This window comes from Misgurnus anguillicaudatus, chromosome 5 (genome assembly GCF_027580225.2).
Source record: "Misgurnus anguillicaudatus chromosome 5, ASM2758022v2, whole genome shotgun sequence".
Classification (NCBI taxonomy): Eukaryota; Metazoa; Chordata; class Actinopteri; order Cypriniformes; family Cobitidae; genus Misgurnus; species Misgurnus anguillicaudatus.
The window spans coordinates 24,665,199-24,690,837 of NC_073341.2; the positions used below are offsets into that span (position 1 = coordinate 24,665,199).

Below are 25,639 nucleotides of genomic sequence, written 5' to 3' on the forward strand. Positions count from 1 at the left end.
TGCATAACAACAACCCAACATTAGGTTATTTTTAACCCAGCATTTGTTCTGTCCAATATTTACCCATTATGGGTCAAAAATAACCCAGAGTGTAGAGGAATATTTTTGTTAACTTCTTATCTTAAGTGAAATATTATTTAACTTTTACCTTATTTGTTGAACCATGATATTAATAAAAACTATAGTAAGAGCTGAACTGTTGCTTTATTTATCCAATTTGAAAAAAGTGCTAATTTGGAATAACACTATGGAAAAAGTGGGCCGGTCTTAGGCCTGAAACTCCCGGGCTGAAAAGTGACCCCACTCCGGCCCTGGTCATATATTGTCAACATACTTAACATTTCAGAAATGCTCTCAAATGTTTATAAAATTCCATGAAATAAAAAATAACATAGTTATAAGTTTTTGATTTGTACACACGAGAGACACAGTGGCTACATCTGTGTGTTTGTGTACTCTGTGATGCTCCAGTGTTTGCACTCTAAATCTGTCATGTGTACAGTGCTGCACTCCAAAAAGCCTGAAGAGTGGAAAATTGAAAAAAAAACGGAGTAATGAGGGAAGTCTGTATTTAGTTTGTTTATAATAATTGTGACAACCCTAACGGCTTACTGTGATGAGTTTATCTACAATATATAGTAGGGGTGTAACGGTACGCAAAAATCACGGTTCGGTGCGAACCCCGGTTTTGAAGCCACGGTTCGGTTCATTTTCGGTACAGTAAGGGAAAAATGCAAACATTAAACTGCAGGTTGTTTATTACTATAAACTTTTTTTACAATTTGTTTACACTTTTTAAAACACTTTTTATTAAATATAACATATAAAATATATATAAAATGAAAAAATAATAAATAAAATACTACTGCAAAGTTCTTTTTTTACATTATTTTATAACAGAAGGTAACTCTTTTCTTAACCTTCTCTTAAACTTTTTCTACTAAAACCTTGAACAAACAAATTCAATTCCTGAATACATTTATGAACTATTAGCCTACATTTTTGCCACCAAAAATGTTCTGTTTTGATTTATTATGGATTGTTTACCTCACAGTATTGAATTGGCTATGTACCATCTCTGTATAAAAATAATATTACTGCTCTATGTGTAACTGCATAGCAAGCAACATGATGATATACTTATTATACACTCATTTTGAGATTAGTGAGTTGCATGCATAGCCATGATCTTTTGCACGTTTCTCCTATTCTTTGCTTGTGTTGTCAATGTAAGCTGCCTGTGACTTTACTAACGAACCCCTCCGCAGCTGAGTAACAGCTGAGTAAGCCCGGGTACAACTCTTCCGTGTCCCGACCAGCTGATCGCATTGTGACAATGATATGATTGACGTGAGGTGCAGATGAAAAATCTGATCACGCATTCATTATTCTCGCTGTCACAGAAAGCGCGTCTCATGAATGCGTAGCAAGGAAAGACGCGCAACCTCTCACTCACTTTTGAAAGAACAAAGCAGCGCGTTGACACGCGTTTAACATGCGCTTTTAGATACGACACGTAAACGTTTACATCAATAATCAAACGGATATACAACTAAGTAAATAAAAATCTTTCTGCGGGCCGAATTATGTTATATGTTTGACAGAAGACTTGCGCTGAACGAGGAGACTTCCGCCACTTAATATGTTCGTGCGGAAACGCACGTATTATGTTCCGCACAGGCGCACACAAAATGCATTCGGCCTTTCGGTGCACGCGTGCACCGTGCCGAAAGCCCTGAACCGAAACGGTCCGGTTCGAATACACGTACCGTTACACCCCTAATATATAGCCTTAACATCAGATGATACTTTGTAATAAGAAACAATACTCTGATCTCAATACTGTATACTGATTCATTTTTATGTTCACAGGTTCAACATCAAAAGAAGCCAAGAAGATCGTTTTCACTTAGAAAGTAAGTTTAAGAAAGTGTGTAAAAGTAGTATTTTTCTGTTAAGTTGATATGTGAAATTTGTTGCTTTTAACACACTCACTCTTATTATATAAGGCTGATACTGAATATAGCAGAATTGAATGATTCTACTCTTTGATGTTAAGTCAGGTCTTAAGATAAAATATTTGCTATTTTATGGTTTACACAGAACATAAGTTTCTGTCATATGTTACCCTGGACAACAAAACCAGTCTTAAGGGTCATTTTTTTATTGAGATTTATACATCATCTAAAATCTCAATAAATAAGCTTTCCATCGATGTATGGTTTGTTAGGATAGGACAATATGGCTGAGATACAACTATTTGAAAATCTGGAGGGTGCAAAAAATCCAAATATTGAGAAAATCGCTTTTAAAGTTGTCCAAATGGAGTCAACACACATTGTAATTTTTTGTAGAGATGACAGTATTACTGGCAGGGGGTTGCCAGTAACTTACTGTATATTTGAAATTAATGTTATTTACTGACAACTGTTTGATCAAAGTTAAATGAACATGTATCTTTTACAGTAAGTTACTGGCAACCAGCTGCATAATTACAACTATTTTTTTACAGTGATATCTAATAATAAATACATTTTAATATATTACTAGGAAATTTACAAAATATCTTCATGGAGCATGATCTTTGCTTAAAATTCTAATGATTTTTGGCATAAAATTGTATTGTTGTATATTGCTACAAATGTACCTGATAGTTAGTAGTTATGACTGGTTTTGTGGTCCAGGGTCACATCAAGTGTTTATTTAGAATAAAGGCATATGTTGGATAGGGTAGGTATAAGAAAGGCTTTAATTTATCTTTAAGTGAAATAATAGATAAAATGCAGTGTACACATTAATAACATGTACAGCTTTGCATTCATATCACCTGCTTGCCTGATTTCATGAACTGTGACTTAATGTGTAAACAACATTAAGTGTAATCATTATAAAATTATAAATCATTATAAATTGAATCGCATCTATTTTAAAAATTTGAAAGGACATATAAATGGCCCTTTATTATAAGACATATGCAAAATAATATTGGATTGAAACATCCATAATTTTAGTGTATGAAACATTTTAGTCGAGAAATGGCTGCCCCCCCAGTCCAGCAAGCCTAGTACCGGGCCTGGTCACATGTATTTTAAAGGCATAAGTTAGTGCATCAGTGAATGATATGTTTATGTGCCTTAACACTGATTTTGAAACTACGCAGGCACGATTAAACAATACTGTACTGTGGACAACAACACAGCTCTCTGTTGTGTTTGGAATTAGTTTTTTAAAACTGGTGAGTAAATGTAATGATTTGTTGGTCACATTCTTAACATGCTTTCCATTCCTGTGCCTTTAAGTGCGGATAATCCTTTTAGCAGTTGGTCTCCAACAAGGTGCCCGCTGGCACCAGGTTACCTGTCTATGAGTTGCTCGCCAAAGCACATTCTACTAATAGTATCAATTTTAATATTTATTTATTACATATTTTAATATTAACTTGGTCTATTTTATGCATGTTAACATTTTAAACAATGATAAAAAAATTAACAAGTAAAACAAAAAAGTTTTGGCTAGACTATATTAAAAAAAGTACCCCTTGCTCACAAAAAGGTTGGAGACCCCTGCCTTACATTATGTCCGTCATATTCTCAGTCTTAGAAATAATCTAGTGACATCTAGAGGCCATATTTAAGCATTACAGAATTCCTGCTACTTTTTGCGATGTTTTAAAAATCCACCATAGCCTATGTTTTAAAGAGATCATATAAAGTTATATTTTGTAATATTTTTTTATATATAATAAGTTGGGTAAGTTGGGTCCTTTCCTGCTCATACAGAGAGAACAAATTATGTTATAGTCGAGTTATGAAGCATTTTTAAAAACTGTCTTTGTCAAGTTCATAGTCATTATTATAAATCAAACTTCATAAACAATGTTCTTTTTAGTAAAATGTTTCTTTTTTAAATTATTTACTGATACCCAAGTTAGAATAATTGAAAATAAATATTTTCATAAAAAGATGAACAAGAACCAGATGTGATCATGTATGACAGATCATCATCTGATGTATCTTACAACTTTATGATTTCAATGCTTGAAATTTGTGTGTAATAATTTCTCACATTTAAATGTTACCCAATGTATACATTTTTAAAACATTTAATAGTATATAGTACAATATATTGAATGACTGCAATGGATAATATTTCATATGTTATTCTCTAATAACACTGACAAAACCAAAACTACCACTAGATGGCTGTACAATTACAGAGAATGAATGTTTTTCTTCTTTCAAGAATATTGTAGCTTTAGATACAGATGTTTGGAAAGAGTAGCTGATATTTCTCAATTACAATTTCAGAATCACAATCACACAGTCAATTGTTTAGTCCCCCCCCCCCCACTAATGATTAATGCATTTTTATTTTCAGACTTTGTGCTGCTTATAAATACAACCTTTGAGGTCCTGCATGGAGATGAATATAAACAGCATCTTTATAAATGACTAACACCGGAACATATGGTCACTGTTAATTGTGTAAAAAGTCATTCTTTTTAAAACCTCCATAGGTGTTGTTTAGCAGTTTTTTCAACCTTGGACGCTTTGGATCTCGTCTTTGTCCTGTAGACAGTGCAGCTGGTTAAAGCTCAGATAATTGCACATTGTTAAGTGATGATGATCCAGCTGTAAGCGGTTCTGTGTGTGATATTATTCTGCCGAACAGAAGGGACACATTAAATTAGAGATCCATAAAAGGAGCGCAGGCAGAGAGGGCTTGGAACAGATGTCTGATTTTTTTCCAGGATATAAAAAGCGTTGCTGTTGTATTGTATTGATGCTGATGAATGCCACACAGGTGGATTCATTGTGAGAGCTCTGCAGAGAATCCATGATGCCATGGCTGACTTTTAACAGCTCGAGAAAGATATTTTTGGGCATTTTAGTAGTGCTCTTATGATGTGTTTTGCATGTGTGCAGCAATGCATGTGAGATGGCATATAACATTTTTACAAAGGCCTGTGAGTGCTTGTATTTCCCTGCTACAGTAAACGATTGAATGCTAACATCTTTTTTATATGATATATATAAAAAAAGTTTGCTACAGCAATTTTAGGGCTTTTAAGATAATGACCATTGTAGTGCTTTTAAGCTAACAACAGAAAATTTGGGATCTAAACCCTGCAAGGTGAACTTGATTGGTTCAGAACTCAGAACCCAAATTTCCTGTTGTTATCTTAAAAGCCCTGAACCTATTTATCCAGTAAGAACAGTCTCTTTTATTTGATAAAAGCATTAATCCATCTTTGGATAGTTCTTTGTTTCCAATTCTTAAATGATAATAAATCCACAACTTTTCCTAAAAGCGTGCATGCATTCCCAAGGGGGAAACTTTTTTTATCCATCACCACCCAAATTTCCAAATGCCTTTGCTTGATTTTATTCTGCTAAATACAAAAGCAGCTTTTGTGAAGAAAGCAAATGCGAGGGAGATTCAGAGACAGATTTGTCTTCCACCACAAGGCCGCGGAAACTTAATCCCAGATTTCCTCAAATGCTCTGGATTATGAAGAAACCGTAATGCAAGAACAGCCGCAGCTTGCCACTATAACCAAAGAAAAGAGAAGGATTAGGGAAAACACTTTGGATGAGAGGATAAGGAAAAGAAGGAAGGATGCAATGACAGGACCATAAAAGGATGGACGGCTGAAAGGATGGTGATATTAGAAGATTAGTGTTTAAATGAAATACATTTTGGGCAGAAAGCCAGTATGCAGCAGCCATACATTTTAAGAAGGATCAGTCCACAGACACTTCCAGATATACACCTGCAGATGAGCAAAGCAACAATCTGTTGCTGGTTTATGAGATCTCAGAACCTTGAGATTAAGTGATTTTATGAACGAGTGAAAACAGTAAGCAGCCTGCTTCAGCAGAACGTTTAACAGTCTCGGATCAATAGTTTCAATTTATTATGTAATTGGACTGTGTGTCTCTCTGCTAGCATGACCTTTCACTTTTCAAGCCTGTCTGTAAATTGGGTGCTCACTCAGACTGTAAAGCCGTGACGGTAAACCGTCCTTCCTTTAACAAGCTCCTGTGCATTCGTTTGGTAGAGCGAATGTCTTTCTAAACTATCAAGATTTGATGGTTTCATTCATTTTTTTCTTCCTGTATGATTTGTGTTTTTAAACAGGTAAAACCCTTAGAAGAAGATATTGAATTTGAATTGTTAGGTGTCTGTCTTAGGTGTCTTTTAATCTCTTGTTATGTATGTCTTTTCTGACGGATTTTTCCTCTGCAGACCATCTCAGTACTGACCATCAGATACTCATGGTACCACCTACTCAAACCTTCAGCATATAATTACCTGTGTGTGTGTGTGTGTGTGTGTGTGTGTGTGTGTGTGTGTTTGTGCGTGTGTGTGTGAAGGGGGGGGAGGCAGCGTACTAGATGAATATAAAGAGGTCTGTGTTTGACAGTGTTGAGATAATTAGCAAAGAGAGAGAGCGGGATTATGGGTAAATCAGCAGTGATGCTGGACTAAAGTTGTGACACAAGACGTAAGAGTATTGTGTTTGTCCATGTGTGTGTTAAGTGTATAGAGGTTCAAAACAGATACATACATTTTTTTTAATGAATAATTAGAAAAAGCTCTTAAACAGCAGTTGAAACGATATTTGCGATATTTTTAGATATATAACGATATATTCTGCATTGGGAACATATAAACCAGCATTTAAATGGATCCTATTATGTTCTTTTACAAAGGCTTGGTTTTGTTTTGTGGGTGCACTAGAATAGTTTTTTTTTTGCACTAGAATAGGTTTTCAATTGATTATTTAAATAACTGTCACTGTCCCACAGGTGGGACGTTTGGCATTACATATTTAAAACAATAATTTGATAATACACCAATCTTGACAAACTGTATAACGTTGGAAAACTGTAAGAATGTAGTTTTTACATACCATTTTGGAAAAAAAATATAGTAGGAGTTATTTTCTAAAATGTCGCAGGCCAACAGGTGGGCCCAAGGTTTTATTACATATTACTTGTAAATATCCTATTAACCTGAAATAACCTTGACAAACAATATTTTGTTGGAAAGCTCAGAGACTGTCGTTTTCATATTTCAAGGCCAATTGATGATAGAATTTGTATAGTGACAGTCATTTTGTTAAATGTCACTCACCCCATAGGAATACATATGAATGATTATATATTTATAAAACTAATAGCCTAATCTATAAACTTGAAATAATCTTGACAGACTATATATTGTTAGAAAGCTCTGGGAATGTAGTTTTCATATTTCAAAGCCATTTGATGATGGAAGTTTTGTAGCAACAGTCATTTTGTTGATTGTCACTGACCCCGTAGGAGTACATATGAATTCGTATATATTCATAATTCTAATATTCTTCAAAATGAATCTATGAATCTTCAAAAATCTTGACAGCATATATTGTTGGAATGCTCTAAGAATGTAGTTGTCATATTTCAAAACCTTTTTGCATTAAAAACAATGCAGAGACAGTAATTTATTAACTTGTGACAAGATAATGCAACTAACCGTTGACACCTAGTGGCCTTGGTTGGTAAAACCACTAAAAGTGTGACAGAAACTTCATTTTTTATTATTTTAACTTGAAATTTGGTTCAGAACTAGTTGAGACTTGTGTCTTTATTTTTGTGGTGTTTTGACAGTAAAACATTTACATTTTTATATACATTGATTAGAGAGTATATACTTTATTGCATTATTTTTATTATTTCAAACAAATTTAAACGGATATAACTATTTTTTGATTTAATATTCACAACTTCAAACACTTCAGTGTAAAACTATAAATTGTCTTCTCTAAAAAGATTTTGCTTCTAGACCAAAGAATGCCAGAGTTATAGTAATTTGAACGTGCAGATCACCTTTTCACCCTCCCACTGTTTATTTTATTTCAAAAAATAAAATAAACAGTGAAGTTAGATCACAACTAAAAAGCGAACATGAGGTGAATGTCAACTACGGTAGCCCAGACCCAAAATGTGACCTATGCATGTAGCCCAACCCAGTGAGTAGTGAACACACACACACATCTGGAGCAGTGGCCAGCTATCACTACAGCGCCTGGACAGAAATTAAGGGAAACATGCTTTGCTCAAGGGCACATTAGACTAACAACCTGCCAGCCATGAGACTTGAACCAGCGACCTTTGAGTTAGAAGCCAGACTCTGTAACAGTCGGCCACAACTGCACAGAAATCAAAATGAAAACTACATTCGTCCATAATAAAAAATCTTGACCCAAAGGTTTCAGAAGTTACTGTTATTCCCTAATCAGCAACTTTAAAAATACACCCTGTGAACACACCATGCCAACACTTCTGAACACATGCACTTCCCAGTCAGTTTCAGCACCGCAGTACAGCGGACAGCTCCAGTGCCTCTGCAGAAACGCATGAATTACATGATCCTGATGCTGGAATAATTGGACATATGCCTGGATTGCTGATGAATGTCTATCCTCCACAAATGCCCTTTTGTCAGGCAGATGTTGAAGTGGGGCTGTTGATATGCGTGTGTGAGCGGCCCGGCTTTTGAGGATTCCTAGGGGACATCACCTTTAGTTCGGTGTGACTCATGATCAGCCCGGAGTGGAATATCACTATACACTCTGTACCAGCATACACCACGCTCACACAAACAGACACACAGCTGCAGCTTTCATATGCTAATGCTGATATTTTAGTAGTGCCAGTCTTCCTCTCCTGCACTCTCTATGTGTGTGTTAGAATGCCATTATGTCAGTTTTTGGAGGTGGTTTGTTGAATATCAAACAACATGAGTCATGAAATGGAGAGAATGATCCTTTTTGTTTGTTGAGCCGTCACACACACACGCACGCACGCACGCACGCACGCACGCACGCACGCACGCACGCACACACACACACACACACACACACACACACACACACACACACACACACACACACACAGTGTCCCCGTAAACCCCCGTTTATTGCATTATAAACATGTCATTATACGCTATCCATATTCCCCATAAACCACATATAACAATGACCCCACAGCCAGTTTACACACACACATACACACAGGGATAGAAATTCAAACTTTAGGTGTCTTTAAAATTGTCACACCTTGTTGCATCATAGCAAAGAAATGTGAGGAGATTAGACAGGATTTGAAGGTGATGTATTGCAGTGTATTTGTCTTGGCTCCTCGACACATCGCAGTACAGAATTATTGCAAAAGTATTACCATAGTGCCACAGGCACCAGCTGATATTCAGTACAGCAGCACAACTGCAAGTAGTATATTGCTTTTATACAATATATACGCTTATACAATATGTATATAAGCTTGCAGATCTCCACAGAGAGCAAAAACATTTCCACAGTATATTATTCTAATAAAACAATAAGTTCACAGTTACATTTTGGATACCACAGTTATTTTGTCTATTTTTACTGACATGTAGTTTGGGACCAGCCATTGGGTGTTTAGACGAAAACAGGGAAGCCGAGTGATACATTCAAGTATCCTAGCGCTAAACCGTCTGTTAAACAAAATGTCAGCACTTTAAAATGCAGATTAGAGATCAGAGAACTAACTTTTGTATAAGCATAATGCCCTCATTTACTGAGTGTATATGGTGTTTACTATGGTGTATAATAAGACCGTGTGTTGTAATGGCTGCTTGTGTTTTATTATAGTGGAGTTTATCTTGACATGCACATGGTGACTGTCAGCAAAACAGCAGTGCATTGCTAATGAGAGAAGGTTAGGAAAGATGGAGTGATGGAAGAAAAAGGGAAGTGAATCAGTAAACTCTATTTAAAAAAATGCTTGCTGTATCTGTTGTTATGCATTAATGATCAGTTATCATCAAATCAGCTCATTCAATTCAACTCATTAATTTCTTAAACACATGCATGCGCACACGCACACACGCACGCACGCACACACACACACACACACACACACACACACACACACACACACACACACACACACACACACGCACAAACACATAAAGTTTGTTTTTGATTTTATATACTGATATTTTCTACACCTTAAACCTAATCCTTGGAGAAACATGTGCAAGATATTACATTTAAAGAAATGCATGACTTTTGGTCAACATTTGGCTCTAGAAATATAGCTAAACCTGTGCACAAACATGTCTTCACAAGTTGTTTAGATGCATGCAATCTAATAATAGCCCAGATAAACGAAATCTGGTCTGTGACATGAAACCTGTTAAATTTGCACTGAATCAGCAGAGTTTCAGACATGACGTGTGTGTGGTATGCGTGAGATTAGAGCTGTGCATGCATCAGAGCTGTTGTTTATCTTGACAAGCATATGGCGAAGTAGATCCACCTAAGTATCACAAATTCACTTTATGCCTTTATAAATGCACTCATCTGTCCCAGGCACAAACAGCTCTGCTAACTAAGACAAAACTGTAATCAATGTTTCTGCTTACAGTTTTTTACAGACGCTAGGACACATTTCTCAATACTTAGGTCACTTTTGCAAAACTCTTCAGACAGTGAGCACAACAGAAGTCTATGTGGGCTAAACTGAGGATCAATTATCATTGCTTTGGCACAAAATTCATTGAGTGAATACATCTTTCAAATTTCATGAATTATTTTCTCACTCAGACACACTGCCAAACAACTGCAAAAATTATTTATACACATGCTAATTTGCACATGCTTACATACTGTTTTCAAAACTGGTAAACTGTTAAAAATGTTCAAAACTATAACATAATGCAAAACTGAATAAGACAGCAATTTGCTACATTTCTACAGTAATATTTTACAGTTTTTTTTACAGACGCTAGGATACATTTTACAAAACTTAGGTCACTTTTGCAAAACTCTTCACACAGTTCTACTATCCAACTTTCAGCTTGGCAAAGCAGTTCATTTCACATTCAAAATGCACTACAACTACCAAAACAGTTGATTTGAGACCTGAATAAAGTGTTTTGGTAGCTGTAGTGCATTTTGAATGTGAAATGAACTGCTTTGCCAAGCTGAAAGTTTGTTAGGAGAACTGTGTGAAGAGTTTTGCAAAAGTGACCTAAGTTTTGAGAAATGTGTCCTAGCGTCGGTAAAAAACTGTAATGATTAAAGGTTTTTATATTTTATCAAACAACTGTTCTGGTCGGTCTCCTGCTCTCAGTACATATCTGCATTTGGCAGACAAATTTATCCTAAGTTACTTACGGTACAAGGGATCGAACCCATGAACTTTTGCCTAATGCTATACAGTATTGACGTACAGGACCATCACTATCTCATTCAGCAAGAGACATTTTAAGAGTGGTGATATAGGATTGGCTGTAGATACTTTTGCCTATGTGGTATAGCTTGAAAGGTATTAATAAATAAGAATAGCTTTGGCGTTTATAAATGGATAAGAATAGATCCATCATCCAAAATATCCTCATTTATTCTGATAAGGCACAAGTAAATATTTTAGCAGTTTTGATCTGCTTTAATGATGATAAGTGTTGTCATCAGCTGTGTTACATTTTTCTTTTTTTTTGTTGCCACTAAAATATTTTATTATTTTATTACATGATTCAGACATAGTCTCGTATTCACACAAATGTTGACGTTGCACACACAAGAAAAGCTAGGTCAAGTATATTTTTGTTTTTTTCTGTAGAACTCATCAGTTTATATTTATAATAATATATAATTAATAAATAATATACTGATATACATGATATTTAATTATTATTATAATATATACTATTATTAACATAACTATATAAAATCTTCATTTTGTATTTATGGACTTCTAGTTAATTTTATTTATTTATTCATGTTTTTAGTATCTATCAAAGTTAACGCATACACTGCTTGAATCTCTGAGTGTGATTTTTTTATCTTGTGCAATGTTCATGTTTAATAAGCTGGATTCTGTAGACACAGATCCAAACATTCAATTTGTCTTTGATTTTCTCTAAATGTAGGTGTAAAAGCAGGAAGGAAAGACAGATGGTAAAATATGATAGTTGCCTAATTTTGTCTAGGCTAGAGCTGCTAACGCTAATAAAGGTAAATTTCTAAACAATCTGTTCTCTTTAAATAAGATATTTAAAGCATGTCTGTGTTATTTTACATATTTAAGTGTTTTTGCTGTAGAATAGCATAATAATTTTGTTTCAATTCAAGCTCCTGCTGAGGAGTAGACAGGTGAAAAACCAGGTTTGTGTGCATTTTAGCGGGAGCTAGTGGTGAGATTGTGAATTGCAACCAACAGCTCACCCCTCAATTTCAAAACGCATATTATAGTTGCCACAGGACAAACATGTCAAAGACAACGTAGGGACGAAACGCGCTCTGTGTAGAACAGCTTGTCTGTTAGGGGCTACTTTAGAAACATGACAGCAACTTTAGTGTAAGGCAGCATTTCTCAAAGTGTGGGGCGGGCCCCACTGGTGGGGAATAGGAACATTACAAGTGGGGCGTGACAAACGGGAGGAAATTTGGTCACAAAGTTTTACTTCATGCAAAATGATAAAACATTTGCATGTTTATTTTCTCTTTTGCAGGTGTTTAATGCTGTAATGTTTTAAAATATAATGTGACTAATACATTTCAACAGTTAATCTTGAAGCCTAGTTGATTACCATTTTGATTACCATTTTGTGGGGGCGATTGGGGACAGGTGGGGCTCGGAACCCTTCCCTACCTCCAAAGTGGGGAATTGCAAAAAAAGTTTGAGAAACACTGGTGTAAGGGGACCTGCGGTGTATGTAGATAAAAATGGCTCATTTTTAGGTAATAAAAACAATACAGTTCATTATACACCACTGATAATATGTATATTATATTGCATTCCTTCTGAATGGTACTCAATGCACCTTTAAAGTGCTCTATTTTTACACACAAATTTTCTATTAAGATAATCTTAAAAACACCTAACTGTGCTATTTTGAGAGACCATACCTGAAATGTACTAAAAATTTATTTTAAAATGTATTTAAGTACTACTTGTTGTAAACTTGAACCCATTTTTGTATGAAAGGTTAGAGTTTACTATAGTGGTACCTATATATAAGTCTCAAAATAGCACAGTTAAGTACACTGAGATGTTCTTAAGATTATCTAAAGAAGAATTTGTGTGTACACATTAATCTCCTTTTACTGTCAGCAGATGTGGTATATCTCTGAAAACTACAAACACAAACATACCTGTCTGACCTGTGAATTGCACTTCAATCTGTGAAATTTTAGCATCAGTCAACACTACTCTCAGATCTGGGCACCTTAATGGCAAGCAATACAACGGTACAATGTCACCATTAGACAGATGTTGTCAAAATTTGTAACATGTTCTGTTCATCCCACGCTTATGCTAACCTACATTCAGCTGTTTTGTTACTGTGTAAGAACAAAACAAACTGACACACCGAAGAATGCTTTATAAACAGCACCATCTTTGTCGGGCAAATCCTGGATCAGAACCCTCTTGCTTCATTGTTTCTTTGCCATACAAACAGATTGGGTTAGGATAGAGAAATATATGGTGTGTCTAATCATGAAGGTCCCAGAGGAAGTGTTTTATTACTCAAACTTGCCCTTTTTTATTAGCTTAGGAGGTCTAAATTCAGTTTTTAGATATGGACCAACTGTCTCAGATGTTTCTCCCAATATTCCTTATAGGAATAAAAACATACATAAAATGAGACAATTGTTGACATACAGTAGGAGTTTATGGCAATAAAATAAATGTGCATATTATAGCTTAGATCATTTGAAAAAATGTATTAAACATATTTAAAAGGACACTACACTTTTTTTGAAAATAGGCTTATTTTCCAGCTCCTCTATGTTAAACATTTGAGTTTTACCTTTTTGGAATCCATTCAGCTGATCTCTTCTGTAGTTACATTGTGTACTTATGCTGCGTTTACACCAGCTGTGGTAGAGGCGTCAAGCGCGAGTGATTTCAATGTTAAATCAATGTGAAGACGGGTTGACGCGCATCTGGAGGTGTCGCGGCGCGAATGAGGCGTTTAGCACGGCGCATGCGATTCCGCCTCATTCGCGCATCTATGCCGCGAATTGAGCGTTGCTGCAGCAAACGCCCGAGTTGAACAATTTGAACTTTTGTGAAAAAAGTGCCACGTTAACCAATCAGGAGCTTGCTCTAGTAGTGACCTGATTACAGGAAGTGAGCAAAGTCGCAGAAGCCTATGGAAGGCCCTCCCATGACGTGAATTTCTGCGTGAATGTCTCGAAGACTAGAATTTCACACGCGGCTTTCACGCGCAAATGAAGCGAGTAAACTCACAATGTTCAAGCGGCAAACTAAATGCGGTAGAAGTGAATTTGACGCCTCAAACGCGGCTGGTGTAATACCACGGTTAGAACAATAAAAAATTAAAAGTTTTGATTTTCTAGGCCGATATGGCTAGGAACTATATTCTCATTCCGGCTTAATAGTCAAGGACTTTGCTGCCGTACCATAGGTGCAGCAGGCGCAATGATAATACGCAGCACCCGAAAATAGTCCCCTTGGTAACTTTCAATAGCAGGGAACTATTTTCGGGCAGTGCGCAATATCATTGCGTAACTTTACATTGTGTACTAAGAAGGACGAACAATGTAACTACAGAAGAGTCAAGTTTTAAATAGGAACAATATCGAAAATCTTTGGTCATTTTTGAGCACTATGCCGCTAATGGTCTCATCAGATTCAATGAATTATGCTAAGCTATGCTAAAAGTGGTACCGACAGACCAGGAGATCAACTGAATGGATTTCAAAACTCTAAGGGAGCTGGAAAATAAGCCTATTTTCAAAAAAGTGGAGTGTCCCTTTAAGTGCATATTGAATTTTTTGTGTAATAGCAAATCTAAGCACAGTTTGTAGCATTATGTAGATCTCTAGGTAAGTTACTGGAGTCTTTAATCTTATAGAAGTAAGATTCTGAAACACTGAGTGTGTTTGACACACAGAGAGGAAAATGGTCATTGGCCTTTATGAATGTTGACAGATGAGATATATCAAGCTCACACACTACCAACACCATCCGTGTCTCAGGGGTAAAACTGCCTGATACAGCGATTAACTGTGGTCTTTCATTATCTCTGCTCTTTAAATGCTTCTGTTTCTCAATAACTCTCTCTCTTTCTTCCTCTCTCTCTCTTTTGCCCCAGACACAGCTGTTAACCCAGTATGGTACCCTGTTAGCCTTTGGCCCAGTTGTGTCTGACTAGTGGCACTCCTGCTGTGAAAGATCCTACTGCAGAGAAAACAAACAAACAAGTCAGCATTGCATTCAGTCTGTCACAGTGCACATCCACATTCACATGTCTTTCTTTTAAGGAAAATGACACAGACCTCTGTCTAAAACACACATATGGGACATTCCTGAGATTTATAACCCCTAAACAATGCCTGACAGAAACTTCACACTTTGAGGATTTTCCTCTGAGGACACGACTCAGATTCTGCTGTATTCAGTGGTTCAGTGACATAGCAGCCCATAAACCTTTTCTGACTCGACAGATATTTTCAACGCTGATCTGAGACCTTTTGTCCACATCTAATACCTTTACAGGTGGAGCATGCTCAGCTGATCTTAGATGCACGCTCCACGAAAACCTCAGGGGATGAGGAAGAGAGTGAGAGTGGGTAAGATGTCTCTGAAAAGCTTTACTTTAAAGTGTAATGGAGAGCATAGTTACTTTCAGGTGTAATAAACTTGAGCCAAATGTATCGACAACAGCAAATGCTTTCTGAAAGGCTTTTAAGAATGTCTGCCAAACATCTTTCTCTCTGGACTATCTCCTCTCTCTCACACATACACACACTCACACATTTCTCTTTCTAAGCATTTCTATCCTTTAGTGCCAACCCGTCCACCCCACATACAGCAAGCATTATAAATCACTTAAGAAGTTTAACACAACTGTATCGTTCTCTATTACTTCGATTGTATTTCAGCTATAAACTGTACAGGTAGTTGGCTATAGGGGAGGCACTTAAACCAAAAGAGCTACCAGTGCTCAATCTTCATTTGGTGATGGTAGGGTTTCAATTTGCCAATGCCTCATTGATGAGATCGAGATTTGAACTGACTGAAATTTACTTTAGAAATAAAGCGTGGTGTGTAAAATATTATTTTTGAATATTAATAAACCAGCCTGTATATACATTATACGTAACTGCTTCCAATGTAATCGATAAACAGTAAATGCACGACAGCTGTCCTAAAGGCCGCTAAGTGGCGCTGATTCACTGCGCAATGGGTTGCTCCATCCCCGGAGAGCGCGCAGGGATCGAGTCAGCGCACCAGACCTTTGCCTTCAGCACCAACACATTCCGCGCAAAGAGCACACACACGGGCGTCTTTCCTTTGGTCTGAACGGACAAACACCGTAACAAGAAGCTCAACTAGATAAGATGTGGGGCGGTGGCTTAGTTGGATACCTCTGCATGATTTTGATACAGAGGCGAAAGCGTTGATGTAAAGTTTTACGCGGCGCTCCGTTAGGTCTGAGGTGCCGCGAGAGGGAACTTGGCGTCTCCGCACCCGGACACCCTGCCGGCGCTTTTTCGATCAGAGGACTGAACTTGCCTTTTCTGCATTTGCGGGTTTCTGCCTCTCTCTGGCAAGGTATAGTTAAGGGGGATCATTTTGGTGCGGATTGTTGAAGGCTCTTCGTGGTTCGGGGACGGAATAACTCATATATGGAAGGGCAATGAGACCCATCTCTGCTGGGCAATAATTTGGACCCACCTCAACAACAGGTATTTATCAGTTTATCAGTTTAGACTAGATTCTAACATGTCTTTCTTTACAGCATATAATATGTGTTTTCAAAGGTGTTTGATATTCAATTATGTCAAATATAGCCTATTATTAAATAACTGAAATATGTAGCCTACAATTATTGCCGTTGTCTGCTTTGAATAGTGATAAATGAGCCATGTATTCTGATCAGCATTCGGCTCACTGAAACTTTAATGTATGCGTAAACCTTAAAACAGTTTTGCATACGCCTTTTCTTTCCGCACTATTAGGTCCATTACATATATAGCCTAATGATTTTTTTTATTAGTGTGTGCGTAATGTGAAAGAAGGGAGGATTTGAGTCGCTGCATTCACGGCATGTGTCGTGTTAAAGTCAGACTCTCTCTGGTAACTCTGCTCACCCTGTGTGAGGAGGGCGCGAATAGAAACGGTAAACCTAACAGAAGACGTCCGGTCCGGTTACACGTATCCTTGATATCCAAGATGCGCCGTCAACTCGAGCGCAAATCCCACAATGTACAATATGCGGGCTTTACAAACAGTCTATTTTATTTCTATTGTTTTTATTTGTGCTGTAAATGTGTGCACCAAAGTTGGTGAGCATTGCGCAAAGGTCATGGGTTCGAATCCTAATGAGCACACATGATGTAATGTGCACTTGAATGCACTCGCTGCGTCTGCTACATGCCGAAATGTAAATGTGCAAGTCCGTTTCACTCTGTGATAGACAGATACAGTAAATCAGGAAAAAATGCATATGTCATTACAATTGTGTAGTTGTGTAATTTCCTTAGTAATTGCATTGCTAAGGCTGATGTGGTTGGCTGATATAACTCCTTTCAGGTCACAGTGCGCGTTTATTCTCCTCCTAACAGAGCTGGTTATGTGTTCACTATAAGGGAGGATGCGCAAGGCTTAGGGACACACAGATGCCCCCCTGATACTGGCTGCTGAAATAATCCTTTGTGCATCACAGCTGAATGTAGTAGTTTATTTGATTTGGCCGGGTTGTGTGCTGGTCCCAGGTCTGCTGTTAGAGGGGTTTAACCGGAGCAGTGCATGCGGGACAGGCCTATATACTCATTCCTTTATTGTTGTTGAGAACCAATATTGTACTGTACGTATAAGGGTAGATACTCCAAACATGTCAGGGTTATAAAAAATGTGTTTTAATAAAAGATATTGGATAATAAACATATGGCTTGTATTGCTTAGATGTTGTTTCCAGATAATACGTGTTTTAAAGTGTTCTAATGCACTTAATGGGACTAGGAAACCATAAATCAGTTGCTTTGTAAATGGTCATACAGTGCCGACAGGATGTGTGCCTGTCAAATGCAGTGATCTTGCTCATCCATGAATTAGAGCGAGTTTAATTAGCTCACAGAATGACAAGAGAGAGACACTTTATAAAAAAGATTTACTAAACATCATAGGCAAAGAGAGAGATAGAAAAAAAGAGAGAGAGAGTGCTAATTATGTTTGACTTGTACCATCTGAGGTGGAACATTTCCAGACCTTTAAGGATCTCTTTTTCTTTAATGAAACCTGGTGTTAAATATTCCCCACCCTCATTTGTTCTTTTCTTCCTACTCACTGTATTGTTTCAGCGCTCTCCCACTTGTGTGGGTAATGTTTAAGAATTTGTTTGTAATGCTAATGTTTCGTTTAAGCTGCTACTTGGTGCTTATTTTCTCTCGTCTCATAATTAACTTGCACGATAACTGCATGTATATGCGTGTGTTTGCGTTTATAATGATGTTTGGCTGCATTAGTGTGTGTGTGTGTGTTTACACAGGCTATTAACTGTAATAAATAACTAGGTTACTTGTTGGAATGGTTGATGTCTGGGTCAGAGCAGGAATCTCAGGTTTCCTGACGCTGGTTTGGGTTTCAGTTAAAATGATTCGGGTGAAGCAGCTGACCAGACCGTGTTCATTCAGTCTCTCTAATTTATCTAGTGTGCCGTGAATAATTAATCAAAGCACACACAGAACCAGTGTGTGTATTTATCTTTGTGTCATTTAACTGTTGTAAGTGTGCGACGGGTTTTACAAGTGAATTGCCATGATCCCTATACTGTAGTTCATGCAGGAACTGCTAGTCAAGCAAGTTTACACTCTGATTAGTGTTAGGTTTTGAGTCATGGTTATCTCTATGATACCTAAAGGGTTAAATACTGAATAAAGCTCCTCTTGTTTTCTTTCACTTGTTTCTTGAGGTGATAAAATGCTTTTACTTTCATTAATGTAACATGATCAATTGAATTTCATTTATTTTATTAAATTGTTTAATTAGTTATTTGTTAAGTTTTAGCCTCGTGCAAAAAAGGGGGTTCTATAAAATCATTCAATTTTTCTTCAGATAAAGTAGTATTTAATAATAGTGGCATGATTTAAATAGACATTACAGGTAGTCCCAGGGCTGTGAGAACAGTGTGTGCTGGGGATCTGCATATTTTGGATGATAATTTGCCAAAATTTCTTGATGAGGACAGTAGGTATTTGTACAACTGAGGAAATTTTAAAGGAACAGTATGAAGGATTGTGGCCAAAACTGGTACTGCAATCACAAAACTTGTGGCTAAAACTGGTACTGCAATCATACAACTGGTGGCCAATACACAAAATGACAACATAAACATCAGTTGAGGGCTGCAACTCCACTTTTTAAATGACAATGTCCTGGCCGGACCACTGTTGTGAGTGATATAAGTATTTGAAATGAAAATGATTTCTTAATGTCTAGTGATATATCAGGGCCATTTTATGATTAATTTATATAATTTTCCTACATACTGTTCCTTTAAGTTTAGTTGACAGGTGGTATGTGGTGTTAGTTGGTGTGAGGTGCAGTGAGATTGTCAAGTTTCGGTCCTTTAATGTGCCTTTTGATACAAGAATTCAACATTTGAAAGTATTTCAAGAAAGAAATTATGCCAGGTAACATTTGATCAAAATACTGTATGTTGTAAACCTGTATCAAACGGTGTCTTATTAAATGCACACTTCGAAGCTTGAATGGAAAACCTCTCCAGACTTCTGAATATTTATAGATGGAAGTTTCATAGCTCTCAGATTACAGTTTTTCTCAATTGCTAAAACACTAAAACCCATTGGCTGAACAAAGTTCTCAGTTGCCTGAAGTCATTTATCTAATTGTGCAGTCTGTTGTCAATACCTTAAACCATTTCACATCATAAAACACAATTTGCAGATCTCAATTAGACTTTTTAGCAAAACTCCAAATTCATACTCATTCTCAAAACACAATCTGCACTCAAATGCACATGTCATGCATATTGCTAAACACAAGCAGCAACAATCAAATACAAATGTCATCACACATGTCATTTATTAAACACAACCACTCAAAATGGATTTAACCTGTTTCAAATGATGTGACACAACCAATATTAGCCAGTTCACTGTTGTATACAGAAGTACAGTGCATTTTAGGCTGTATACTGTACAATGAACAAATTGTATGAACCTGAACTTTCCTTTTGTTAAACAGTACTGACTGTACTGTTTTACAGTATCACAGAAACAAAGGACAAGTTTGTGAGATGCAGTACAGTACTGTAAAACTAGGGGTGAGTCTGAGTTCATCTCTCAAAAGTAAATTTTTACATTAGTGAACATGTCAGTTCCATCAAAAGGGCAGTCTTAATGATTTTCAGTAAATTGTTTTGCGTGCAGCTGAGCTGTTAGCCAAAGTGTTGATAAATGAGAGAATAACAAAACGCTTGATGGATTAAATCTGCACCTTCCTAAAAACAAACAATCTTTGTGTCAATCCCTTCATACATTCTGATTCCATCATGTTGTGAGTTGATCTTGAAGGGAAGAAATAAAGAGTCTTTCATCAATACTGTGACTATAATGACCAAAACACTTCACTTAGTTTAAGACTTTATACTTCACTTACTTTTAGATTTCACCATGCCCCAGAGTTCACCAGCCCTGACATCACCTTAGACCTCTGAAGTGAGAAAAAGACAATGTAATTTATTACTGGACTCTCTATGGTCTCGCTTTACTTTCATTCAGTCATCTCACTGGATGAGATTAACATTGAGAGTAATGGAGAGTAAGTGTTCCCCGGTTTTCCAGGAGTCTAAAGCTGGATTTACACTGCTGATCTTGATGCCCAATTCTGATTTGTTGACTATATACAATATCAGCATTTACACTGAAACCCATTTACAGTCTTAACTGGTAAATAACTGGTAAACTGCAGTTATGTTAACAGGACCATTTTTATTTATTTTCAGAGTTGCCCAAGTTTTTCTGAAGCCTTATGTTAAAACATTATTGTCTTATGTTTTAGACACAGGTTGCGACTCTTTTCCCTACAGTTCACTTTGAAGTCATCTAATACAAAATTGTTTGGTCAAGAGCAACTGTGCTGTCAGCATTTGCCACAAAAGTAGGAACAACTAAGATACGGAGAATGGATAAAAAGTTATAACCCACCTTTGTTTACAACACAACACCGACCTTGCCGTGTGGCGGTTTAAAGGGAACCTCTGCTCTCTGACAGATTACTGGTATTTTGATACTAATATGTGTAGGATATCTTACTGGTAAAAGAGGTAATGCTGTTGTGTTTGTGAATAGCATTTTTGTATGGTAATTTATCGAAATGACTGTGTGAATGTGTGAAAGAGACTATCCTTAACTCTTTCGCCGCCATTGACGAGATATCTCGTCAATCAAGAGAAAACGCTTCCCTGCCAATGACGAGTATTTCCGGCTTTCCGCAATACCACTGTTATCCATCAGGTGGCGCCCTTCCGCAACTTTTTAAACCCAGAAGTATTGTCCTAAGGCAAGCGGCTGTATGTCCGTGTCTGTTTTAAAGATCGCTCTGAATGGGATCTCTATAAAATGGAATTAAAATGTAGTGTTTTTCAGAAATCTACCCATATTCAAAAGCTGATTACAAAAGAACTACTGAAGGTAGGATGAAACGGGTTTTTTTGTTGAAAGCAGAGGGTCTGTTCTTTCATTTGGTATATTGTATGTTTATATATTTAAATAAGAACATTTTCTGGAAAAACGCTGGCGGTGAAAGAGTTAAAAGAAAACACCACAGTTTTTCAATATTTTACTATGTTCTTACTAGGGCTATGCATCAATGCATCGCGTTCCCCATTAAAGTACCTGTCTGAAATCGATCCTGAATCTCAAGGCTCCGATTCGAGTAGTTTATAATGTGCATTTAAAAAAGCAACATTCGTCAAACACAATCATTCAAAATATTCTTTATTATCATGAAAATACCTGAAACAATTTGAAGAACAGCGATATAAATATGATTAGATATTAGATATTTCCTGGAATAGAGTGTGTAATGGTTCTTCTTCTGTGGCACAAACGGAGTTTATGCAAGAGAGCGCCCTCTGGCTTTGGATGTGGTGGCTTTTCGCCGAAATTAATTAAAAGTCATTAATTTAGAAATCACGCATTTGCATGATTAATTTTCTCAGCCCTAGTGCTTACCTCAACTTAGACAAATTAATACATCTTTATTCAATGCGTGCACTTAATACAGTTAAGTCATTGTGAATGTGTTAGCATTTAGCCTAGCCCCATTCATTTCTTAGGATCCAAACAGGGATAAATTAAGAAGCCACCAAATACTTCCATGTTTTCCCTATTTTTAAAGACTCTTACATGAGCAGTTACACGAGTAAGTATGCTGGCACCAAAGGACGAGGCGATTTTTTAAGCGGATAAAAATGAGAACTATATTGTATGGCGGAAGAGCACTTAGTTTGCAGCACTTCAACCTCAGGCGCACTAATATTGATGGAGTGTTGAGTGAGAGGGGGAGTAGTCAGGAGTGATGATGTTACTGTGTGCCGAGGTTGAAGTGCTCTTCCGCCATACAATATTAGGGGTGTCACGATTCTCCAAATCCTCGATTCGATTACATTTTCGATTCTGATGTCACGATTCAATTCGATTCTCGATTTTTAAATGATTTTTTTAAGACAAAAAGTTATATGCCTTTATTATTACTATTATTATAGTTTCACATTAACATGCACATTGCGTGCTTTTCCTCGTATGGGGGTTTGTGGGCTTTACTTTACACGAAGAGCTTGTAGAGAGAGAATTCCTTCTTGCACGCAGATAGACTTAATGCGCGCGTCTTGACTCCTATTATCTGAAATAAAACAGGTGCGTCATAAGCAGCTGCGCTTCTGTCTGTCTCACATGCACGCGCTCTCGCATCTGTCCAAAGTCTAAACATAAATGAAAGTAATAATCCTTACGTATTTGTTCAGTTTTATGCGTTTCATGCGGGCTGAGGCAAACTATGCCTTTTGTTTAAAATATAACCCGCTGCATCTTGGCGGCTCTCTCGTGCACGTGCAGAGAGCTGCGCTCTGTCCGAAGGCAGATCACTAGGTTGTAATCCTGTTTATGATATGCATTCAAGGAGTTGTAGCAATACATCCCTCGTGTTTAAAATATAAATCGCGTTCCGCTGGATGGATGTTTTTAAAGGCACTTCTGAGAGTTTATTTTCCCCCGCTTGGCAAGCCGACCGGACGTGAGATGGGGCGTGGCAGCATCGACGATCCCATTTTTTAATTCGAAGTTCGAGGTTGTGACATAATTTCGATCGCTTTCGATTTAAAATCGAAATCGTGACACCCTTATACAATATAGTTCTCATTTTTTATCCGCTTAAAAAATCGCCACATTTATTTTGTGCCACCATACTTACTCATGTAACTACTCATGTATCAATCTTTAAATAGGGAAAACATGGAAGTGTTTGGTGGCTTTTAAATTCATCCCTGTTTGGATCCTAAGGAATGAATGGGGCTAAGTTAAACGCTAACACATTCATAACGCGTTATACAAAGATTAATTGCATGAATTGAGAAAAGATAGGCATGTATTAATTTGTCCATGTTGAGGCAAGAACATAGCAAAACCTTAAAAAACAGTGGTGTTTTCCTTTAACCTAGATTATTGCTTGCTGGATAGTAGTTTGAGGAGCATAGGTCTGGTTAAACATTTGGATCTACGGTTGAAAATCTTTCTAAAAAGACTTTTCATTGCACACTATGTTATCTTGGCAGTGCTGTCACAGTCGCAACCCTTTTCGAGATCTCTGTTCGATATTCTTAGGAAAACAGGTGCGGGATTAGTAGCATCTTTTCTCAAGTAAAATATTGGAGGAGTGGGAAACCTAAATAAAAGTCTTAATTAAAGCTACATTTAGTTTCATTGCCTAGGAGAAACAACAGAGAAATTTCATTAAAAAGATCTCACGTGTGATTTTTCTTTCCGACAGGTGCACGGGAAATCGTGTGCACCCTGTAAAAAGAAACACTTGATGTTACAGTAGCTTTACACATGCTGTGGAGCTCTGAGCCTGACGTTTGAGTGACGTTTGGATCACGGCTAGACAGCGCTTCTTGCATACGCTCGCGTTTCTCCTGCAGCTGTCAAGTGCTTTACCGCCGGACGCATCTGTGTACCGGTGCTCTAGTTTGCGTTTGAGTGTGTATGCGAGTGTCGGAGTGGCTTTGTGTATGCGCTGCTGGCTCAGTTTTACTTTGCAAGTCCCTGATGCAGTGGCGACTGATCTGGTTTGCCAGAATTCAGGCAAAACAAGCACCTCCGAGCCTAATTACACCCAATACCCCCGCCACTCTGCTGTGAATTCACTCTGAACACACACACACATGTGCGCGCACACACACACACCTTAGCTAGAAATAAAGCACAAAGTGAAGGGAAGGCTTGCTGAAGGATGATGGGTAAGAACAGATCAGCCTTTGAGGTTGTGTCATGCACATGTGGATCTAAGGGCCATAAATCTTTCAGCCTGAGGTTTTGCAGGATTTTTTTGTGTGTGGGTCACGTTTAGGGACCAAGAATAACTAAGGAAAGTATGATGACCTGAAATGACCTGCATTGTAAAAAGCAGACAGACAAAACATCTTAATAAACATATGAAGTAATATTTTAATAAGAATGCCGAATAGTTTTTGTGCATGTGGGTGCATTAGGGGGACAGATAATAGAATTAGCTTATTGTATTAAAAATTTAATGGAAGGCCGCAACATGACAATAGAAACAAATGCATTGCATCAACTTCACAGTCTGTACCGAAGAGTAGATAAAATACTTCACTGATTCTTCCTCTTTCCATTTATATTTTGTATTATGCATTCTCCTTGTTTCTCATCCATTCATTCTTATCTTTCTCACATTCCTTGTCTGTCTTCTCATGTATCTCGGTGTGAGGCAGCTTTCACTCAGAACAATTTGTTTTCCGTGAACCGCTAGGTTTCCTTTCTGTCTATGTCTATTTTTTTTCATTCTTTCTTTCTCTCTCTCTCTTTCTGTCTTTTTTCTATCTCTCTGTTGTGAGAGTGTTATGGGAATTCAGGCTGGAAAAGGACTTTCTGCTTTAGGGCTGGAAAAACAATGAATATCATCAGCCTTTTCTCTTCCCAGGTTTTTTTTACCTTGAGAGTGTTTTGCTGTTTTTTTCTTGTGTGTGCAAAATTCCTAATGAATATTCAGATATTTGCAGTTATGTGAAATGATTTCATCCGTTACAAAAACAGATTTGTTTGCATTTTTTTGAGCTGGCCTTATTTAACACATCACAGGGTTATTATTGGAAACTTATTGTGTGCAAATTACTTATAGTATGCTAATTGCAATTGCAATAAAATGTGAAATGCTTTCATCAGGGTTCCAACACCCTTTCCTTAAAACTAAAATGAATGTCTGTATATCAAATCAGTGTACCAATGAATCATACATCGTCTGATCTCATTGGAATGCCGGAAATTATTAGATGTGCTTGAATAAATAAAGCAATGCAAGACAGT

The 25,639-nt window shown here is 37.1% G+C and overlaps 1 protein-coding gene across 2 annotated transcripts in view; it reads left to right on the forward strand.

The window, feature by feature from the left end:
• The first annotated feature begins 15,181 nt into the window (after positions 1-15,181).
• Positions 15,182-25,639, forward strand: part of tafa3b (TAFA chemokine like family member 3b) — a 140,805-nt gene continuing 130,347 nt past the window's right edge. The window contains exons 1-2 of one of the 2 annotated variants that reach the window (XM_055167832.2): positions 15,182-15,271; positions 15,567-15,640. The gene's annotated coding sequence lies outside the window, so the exon portion shown is untranslated. Of the gene's footprint in view, positions 15,272-15,566; positions 15,641-16,259; positions 16,760-25,639 lie in introns of those variants that run through there. The other variant, XM_055167831.2, reaches the window with a different exon arrangement.